The 9,152-nt window shown below is 40.2% G+C and overlaps 1 pseudogene; it reads right to left on the bottom strand.

The window, feature by feature from the left end:
* Positions 1-4,149: 4,149 nt before the first annotated feature.
* On the bottom strand, positions 4,150-8,667 carry LOC118582925 (annotated as a pseudogene).
* Positions 8,668-9,152: the final 485 nt, after the last annotated feature.

The raw sequence follows: 9,152 nt of genomic DNA, 5'->3' as shown, positions 1-9,152 counted from the left end.
TTTCTAGCCATTTCCCACATCTGCCTGAGATATAATTCTTGGCATTGGACGCCCGTACTCTGGCTGCATACAACTGACTCATCCTCTCACTAGATGAAGCATTGGATGCTGTTGGACCCCAGGGGCCCCGTCTATGTGCCTTGTCCCTCACTCTCTGGTCTGATGAAGCACTGAGTGACTTGTGCTGATTGCTGATCCTCATTTGATCTTCGGAATGCCTGAGATTTTAGTCTTGGATCATGTTTTTTGTTTTGTTTTGTTTTTCCCTCTCTGCTGCAGCCATAGGAAATAAGGCTTTGAACCCAAACAGTCCTACCTCCCCGCTGGGATGCCTTCTGGAAACTCTTAAACCTCTCAGTTTAAAGCCTTACTTAACAATCATTAAGCTTGTCTGCCTCTGCACTAAGAAATGGTCCAAATATCCCTTAGATAATAAGAAATGGACACTTAATGGCTCCTTAAACCCTGATATTTTATGGAAATTATCTAACTTCTGCCAGCAAACAGGCAAATGGAAAGAGTTGCCTTATATTCAAGCCTTTTTCCATCTAAGCTCTAAAACTTCCCCTCTTGATTCCCTCTCTCCTGCCCATATACTGCTAGCTATACAAACTTAACCTGAAGAATCTTTGACTACCACTCTGGACCCTGCGAATGAACCTCTGCCTATCCAAGCTCCTGCTCCTGCTCCCAGGGTGCCTGCCCCCTCCAGTTTCCCCTCTAGCTCCCTCCTCCTCTCCGGTACCAGGCTGTTCCAACTGCCCAACTCTGCCTCCAACCTTTACACCTCCTACCACTAGCTCTCAGACTTCTAAAAAAAAAAAAAACTGACCTTGGCCATGTCAATCCACTAACCATTCTCCCTTTGTGAGAGGTAGCCAGGGTGGATGGACTGGTTAAGATCCCTTTCTCCCTCGCAGAACTCCCTCAGAAAAAAACCTGGGTTCCTATACATCTAATTCTGCTTCCTGTATTAAACAATTCCAATATATTACCCAGTCTTATAGTCTCACCTTTCACGATGTATATATGATACTTGATAATAACCTACTTCCTGAGGAGTGCAGATGAGACTGGGAGCAGACTAGGACACATGAAGACAAGATTCATCAAACCAATCCCACCCATGCACCAGGGACTAAGGGGTTCCCAATCAGGACCCACATTGAGATTATAATACCCAGGTTGGCTCTCTAGCTAGGGATAGGTTTATAACCTGCCTCCTAGTGGGCCTCCATGAGGCTGCCCTCGAATCAGTAAACTATGAAAAGATGAAAAACGTAATTCAAGGTAAAGATGAAAATTCGTCTCATTTCATAGAATGGCTTACAAAAGTTCTCTTTCAATATAGTAGCCTAGATCCTGAGAGCCCAGAGGGCAGACAGCTCCTTATGACCCACTTTATCTCATAGACTTTCCCCAACATGAGGGCTAAACTTAAGCACCTGGAGAGAGGGCCCCTGACTCCACAGGCAGAACTTTTAGCAGTGGCATTTAACATATATCATGGGAGAGATGAGAAAGCCCATAAATAGAACTGGCATGCTGGCACATGCTATCTGACGAGCTTCCCAAAAGCATCCAGGTCTCTGGTTTGTTTTTGTTTTTTATGTAACCTTCAGGTTTTAAATATTTTATTTATCAAATCATGCTTTTACTTGGAATTTTTAAATTTGAATGCAATTTAAAAAATTAACAGTTGCAGAAAATGTGACATATTATGTTTGACTTTTTTAATATGATAAATGATACACAATTTATCCTTCCCAGCCCAAAGTTCAATATAAAACAGAACATTAATTTTGTTCACTGAATGCTTATAAACATGATATGGAATATTTTGGGGCATATGTAAGCTGAAATGCAATTGCTGGTGTAAGTTTTAAGTATGTTTAACCGTCAACCTTTTTTTTTTTTCAGTTTTTAACTTTCAAACCAGTTTTTACACTGATATGATAAAACCAAACTACATCAAGCACATATTAGTGAAAATATTATGTCAAAAAAAAACAAGCAACAGGGGTTGGGGATTTAGCTCAGTGGTAGAGCACTTGCCTAGCAAGTGCAAGGCCCTGGGTTCGATCCTCAGCTCCACATAAAAAAAAAGCAACAATACAAATGTTTAGTAATATTCTTCACTAATATGCCACCAAGTTTTTAAATTTTTTAGACCTCTTCATGCTAGTAAAAATATTATTAAATATATTTTTGTACTACATGTATGAGACTTAGTTTAAGAGGGGAGGACGCTTTACAAGTTTTATAAAGAAATACAACTTTTTAAAAGAGAAAATGTCCAAATGAGATGACACAGGCTCATTTTCCATTACTTTGAACCTACTAAGAATGTAAATCTCACTGGCTATTACAATAATAAACAAACCCAAACTTTAGTTTATTCAGACTAGCAAGTCAAAAATAACTTTGTCAGGACCAGCAGAGATATGATCCAGTCTACTGTTCAAAGACATTTCTATCTTCTTGCAAGATTTGGATTTTAAAAGAATAGAATTTGTTGAGCACTGTTAATAAGCATACTCAAAAGAAAAATAAATGGTTTTCTCACTTAACTTTTTTCAAGCTGGAAGAATAGAATTTAGATGAGATTTTTCTAAAATACTGAGTCTGATCAATACTGTAAGAAAGTACATAGCAATTCTAAAAACATTATGATTTTAACTTTTTTTTGAAGAATGACCACAATCAAATCTTTATTTTTTAGTAACTGTATAAGTGTGATCCAAATGTGTCCACCACTAGTTTTTCCAAAAGAAACATGCTATAAACAAGCAAACTACAACTGCTCACTGATAAGTATGGACTCCCTAGATTCTCACTGGGCTCAATCACAGACCACTCACAGTAGCAGCTTTTTAGTATCAAGTGTAGCATGATGTTAAGCCATTTGAGCCTTTGCACATACATGTTGCACTACCGGCTGACAATGGAGAAAAATTTGCAGCATTACACTGTTCAGCTAAGTTGCATCCATCCTTTTAAATGGCATCAGTATCAATGTCATCATCCTTGTTGTCAGACTTCACAGTTTCAACTTCTGGTACACTGGCAGTCTTTGAATATACCACCTCAATATTAAACAAATCAATACTTTGCTATAACTCTTTACATAGCACTGAAAATTTTCAAATACAAATCTTAAGAAAAAGCTTACTAAAAGTAGTTATAAAAACGCCTTTACAAATTTAAGGTGTAAAATACATTTGACTTCAAATTAAAAACAAAACAAAACAAAAACCCAAAACTGAACAAGAAACCCCAGCACAAAACTTGTACTTTATAGTGTTGTTCTTTGAGTTCTTGTCAGCTGATTTCATTCTGCCAATGTTTGGGCCATAGTCTGTGTCATTGTTACCTTGTGACCTCTCAAAATCATGCTGCCATTTTGAAGCCCCAGGTGTACATTTTCCCAATTCTTTGAAATACCAATAAAATCATAGTATCAAGTTGCCTAAAACTTTTAAAGACCCATAAACATGTTTTCTATGAAAATAGGGTAACCTTTAACACAAAGAAATGAACAGATCTGCCACAAACTACTATCCATTAAGTAGACATTCTCATATTATCTTTTAAAAACGAAATATAACACTGGAAGAAAAGTGGGATTTCTGAGTTTCCTTTAAGCTCTGAAAGCCAAAGTTCTCTTGTAATCAGTACTCAGAGCTGCCACACTTAGTAAATGCTTTGTGAATGAAATCCACATTCTGTCATACCTCTCATTTGCAACAGGAAATAGCTTTTTTGTTTTGACACACGATCCCCCTCTACAGCCTACGTGGATTGGATCTCACTTTGCAGTACAGATTTGCCTCAAACTCATGATCTTCCTGCCTCCACTTCCCAAGTGCTGGATTAGATGTGAGCCATCAGACCTGTGAACAGTATACATTTTTAATATACAATCCAGTGCTCACAGAGGACTAAGGAGTCAAGTTCAACCAAACTGAAGACTTAATTTTCACTAGAAAATGTTTCAGAGTCACTGTGGTCTACATTTCAAACCTATTTGTTTTTAAAAGCAGCCCTCCAAAAATAACCAATCTTTCTCTTTCAATAAATCTGCTAACTTTTATTCACTTGAGCCACACGTATAAACAGTTAAACCTCTGAAGTCCTCTCCCTTTTCTTTCACTGAGAAGGTTGAGTGAAGGTAACCCTTCGCCGCCGCCTTTGAAAAGTCTTTAAGTTCCATCGGTTTGGTTCCAACATACGAGGGCCATTGCAGACAAACAATACTGTCATTTTTTCAAAATAAGGAAGATTTTGTAGAAGCTTTGGTATGCCGAAGAAAGTACTGGGATGTGTTCTCTTTACAGGCAGTGTTCACAACCATTTCAAACACTCTTCTTTCATTGATTGGGTCCATACCCTGATTGATTTCATTAACTACTTAAATAGACATCTATTAAGCTCCTGAAGTTCCATCAAGTACAACATGGTAGAAACACTTCTCTCCCCTCCACTTCGATGATGAGGAGTTAATTCATGCAGCTGAGTACTACTTCGAAATTTTACTCTAATTCAGATTCCATATTTATCATAGTCTTCCTCATTTTCTGTATGAAGATCAACTTCACCAGCACACTGCATGGAACTAAAAAGTTGCTGAACTTCTCATTGATTTTTTCCACTAGCTCCATTAAGGGGTTCAGCCACCTTCTTTCACCTGTGAAATGTTTTCCCTGTATTCATCTAGTTCAACTTTCTTCCATTAGTTACTGTATTTCTGTCTCTTTTTGTGTATTCCTCAACTACTGTAGGATTCAGTCCTGTGAGGCAGGAAGCTCTTGATCTTTCTTCAGTTAATAATGCATCAATTTCATCCAATGTGTTTGGAAGATCTTGAAAAGCTGTCTGAAATTCTTGGGGAACAGCTTGGTCTGCACTCAGGTTACATACTTGCCTAGCTCTCTTCATAAATTCCTTGCACTTCTGTAACAATCTCTGTCTATTATCATCCAATTCAATGAACTTGCTCTATGAGACACAGCTGTGAAGACGACACCATGTAATATGCTTCTAATTTGTTCTTCTCAGAGATCACTGTAGTATTCTGGAGAATCAAATCCACTTTCTGTATATGCAAAGAAGGTCAAATCTTGAGTAGGCCTGTTAATTCAGTAACAAGTTTTGCTTTCTGAACATTTATTTCTTTGATTTTGGTACATGTTTTTTTGCTCTTCCTCTTCCAGATTGCAAGTATCCTGTTCCATCAGCTTTATACTTCCCAGCTTGGAGCTTATTTTCTGCTCCAGTTGTCTTTTTTCGGTTTCTCTTTCAAGAAGTTCCTTCTTCTTCAGTCTCAGCTCATTGTCTTTGAGCTCGAGATGCTTGTTTGTATCATGCAAGGCCACCAATCCTGACTCCACTGCTTCCAATTTTCTATTAATTTCCTTTACTTGTTCTTCCAAGTGTCTTCTTTGCTCTAGATCCACAGTGACAGTGAGGCACTGGGCTACTTTCAGGGATGTGTTACTAGAAATAGCTTTATTTGAATAGAAAGACGTTTTTAACACATACTTTTCTTCTGCTGTACAAATTTGTTTTAATTGAGTTTCTTGTATTACCTGTTCAATTCTTTCTAGGGTCCTTTCAGTTCCCACAGGAACTTCATGAATATGATACTGGCAGCAAAGGTAACTCATCATAGGATCAGGTGCATCAAATAGATCTTGCAAATATGAAAAAAGCCATACTGTTTTAATTCATTCAGAGATCTTGAAGGTGCTTTGTCTGCATATGAAATCTTGGGAGCAATAACAGCATTTACTCTTAACTTCTTATTGTCACGAACCTCTCTGAGGAAAATCTCCATATCTTTTTGACTTTGAAACACAAAGGCTCTTAAGTCATTTGATGAAATATGATTTTCAACATATTTTGCATTTTTATTATCTTTCATATTAATTGTGAGCATTATGGGCTCACAGACTCTTTGCTTAAACCTATCTCTGTTATTTCCCAGCCACAAGACTGCATTGTATGTGTCCCAGTACCACTGTCTCAGCTTATCTTCCTTTTGATTCATAAGATTGTCAAAACATATGATATGATCACCCACACTCCGTTTCTGCTTCTCTAGCATCTCCTTTTCTCTTTGTTTATCAATGATCTCACCTCCACGCAATCCCTTTTCCTCTTGAACTCACCTCAGATCATTTGTGATAGCATCAATCTGAGGCTGAAGGTTCTCAGTCCTCTGCAGTCCTGAGCTCATTTTGCAAGTCCTCTATCATCCTGCGGGTGTTGCTTATTCTCCTCTGCCGGTCATGTTCTTCATTCTGTTTGACTGTCAAGGCCTGCTGAAGTTCCTTAACATGTCTATCTTTCCATTCTATAAGGTCTTGCCTTTGTTTGCATCTCTGAGATGATTCCTTAATATCTTTTGCCTTTTCTTTTATTCAAGTTTCCAAAGTACAATGCTGGCTTTCAATTTCCTCAATTCGACGCATCATAGGAATCTGCCCTTCTTTAAGTTTTCTGACTTTTTCTTTCACTTGGTCATGAATTAGTTACACACCTTCATATTCCTGACATACATTCTCATATTCCACCCATGGTCTTTTTGCTTCAAGCATCTCAATTAAATCTAAATGATGCTTTCATTCACAGTATCTTTCCACATCTTGTTTGTATCTTTCATTTCTCTGAATCATTTTCTCTAGGTATTCAGTCTTCTCTTTGCAAGAAGTCTCTAGCTGCTTCTCCTTCTCTCTGAAGTTTTTGAGTTTGCAATGGTATTTGTGCATCTCTGGAGGGCCAATTGACTTCTCAGTAGCTTCAAGTAGTTCAATTTTGCTGAGTTTAGCAAATTCCCCTACTTTGTCCTGAGGCAGAAACTGCCACAGATTGCCCACTTGGATATTTAAGGCTGCAACTTGTTCTTCCTCTATTTTCTGGGCTACAAGTTTTTTGTTCATGAACCAAAAGGTGTGGTGGGTATTGTGTTCCCTGAAATATTGTGTGTTCCCCTAAATAAACATATCTGAGGTCAGAGGACAGACAGCCACTAGAACAAAGCCAAAAACGATGGCTAGAAAATGGGAAGAGTAAGCCATAACAGAAGTTGGGCGGTGGTGGTGCACGTCTTTAATCCCAGCACTTGGGAGGCAGAGTTAGCCAGATCTCTGAGTTCAAGACCACTTTAGAAACAGCTAAGTATGGTGACCCACGCCTTTAATCCCAGAAACCCAACCTTTAGTCCCAGGGAGTGGGGGCAGAAAGAGAAAGGTATATAAGGTGTGAGGACCAGGAACCAGAGGAGAAAAGTATGTAGTTAGTTAAGCATTTGGTTGGTTAAGCATTCAGGCTTTGGAGCAACACAGTTCAGCTGAGATTCATGTGGAGGAGGACTCAGAAGCTTCCAGCCTGAGAAAAAAAGGATCACCTGAGGAACTAGCAAGGTGAGATAGCTGTGGCTTGTTCTGCTTCTCTGATCTTCCAGCATTCACCCCAATAACTGGCCTCAGGTTTGTTCTTATTGATAAGACCTGTTAAGATACACACTACAAAAAGGACTAATTTTTTTATCACATCAATCTCACGGGTGATTATCAGATTTCCCGAAATCCTGAACAGTTCAATTTCAACCACACCTTTGAAACATCCTCTCTTCACGAAAAACCCAACCTTATCTGCATGTCTCATGAATGCAGGTTTGCCTGCCAGTCCAAGGCAAATGGCACACACTATGCTTGTGGTGATATTGTGTTCCCCAAAATATTGTGCACCCTAATAAATTTATCTGGGGTTAGAGAATGGAACAGCCACTAGACAGACATAGAGCCCAGAAAATTGTGGCACTCACACCTTTAATCCTAGCATTCTAGAGGCAGAAATCCTTCTGGATCTCTGAGTTCAAGGCCACATTAGAAAGAGCCAGGTATGGTGACACACGCCTTTAATCCCAAGAAGTGAGCCTTTAATCCCAGGGAGTGATGGCAGAAAGTAGAAAGACATATAAGGCGTGAAGACCAGAAACTAGAAGCATTTGGGTGGTTAAGCTTTTAGGCTTTTTAGCAGCGGTTCAACTGAGACCCATTTGGATAAGGACACAGAGGCTTCCAGTCTAAGGAAACAGGATCAGCTGAGAAGTTGGCCAGGTGAGGTAGCTGTGGCCTGTTCTGTCTCTCTGATCTTCCAGCATTCACCCAAAAAACTAGCCTCAGGTTTGATTTTACTAATAAGACCATTTAAGATTCCTGCTACACTATGCTTGACTTCCCTGTTCCATTAGCTCCAATAATCATATTCAGATGGGACCCAGGAGATGTGCACGCCTTTAATCTCAGCACTCTGGGAGGCAGAGACAGGTGGATCTCTGTGAGTTCGAGGCCAGCCTGGTCTCCAAAGCCAGTTCTAGGAAAGGCGCAAAGCTACACAGAGAAACCCTGTCTCGGGAAAAAAGAAGGAGGAGGAGGAGGAGGAGGAGGAGGAGGAGGAGGAGGAGGAGGAGGAAGAGGAGAAGTTCTCCATGGCGATGCAGACAATTGAGCCCTCCACAAAGGACCCAGATGGCCCTGGCAGAGTCAATGTTGGGTTCGACTTCTTCCTCTTGCTTGGGACCTCAGAAGAAGCATCTCTGGGGAAAGCCCTTTTGGAAGCCTGAGGGTTCGGGGTCACAGCCCTCCCACTTGGAGTCACCATCCTGGCTTCTTCGGCATTCCCCAGAGGATTCCATTCCCAGAAAGCCACAGACCAAGCTCCCACACTAACTCCTGTTTTAAATGTGGTAGAAAAAGTCACTGGGCTTGGGTTGCCCTGCCCCACATACTACCTTTTGGACACTGGAGCCACTTACTCAGTCCTGAGGGAGTGAGGGTCCCACCTCTCCTCATCTCCCTATTGTCAGGGTAGGGGGACAGCCTTACCTACCTCATCAGACCCTACCACTTAATTGTATTTTCAGGGGTATCCCTCTCACCCACACATTTTTAGTTGTACAAACCTGTCCTGTGCCCCTAATGGGAAGAGATTTTCTAGCTAAGGTAGGAGCTTTTATTTGATTTGCTCCCCCATTCGCCTCATTCTAGACTCGTCAGCCTCATCCCTCATTCTTCTCTTAGCCACCCAGCCTACTAGCTCTAACATTTCATTTCCCTTGCCAGATTCTCAGGTGGAACCCAAAGTCT

The sequence above is a fragment of the Onychomys torridus genome, chromosome 4, assembly GCF_903995425.1.
Source record: "Onychomys torridus chromosome 4, mOncTor1.1, whole genome shotgun sequence".
Taxonomy (NCBI): domain Eukaryota; kingdom Metazoa; phylum Chordata; class Mammalia; order Rodentia; family Cricetidae; genus Onychomys; species Onychomys torridus.
Note: the sequence above shows the minus strand (reverse complement) of the source record. Positions and strands in the feature narration are given on the sequence as shown.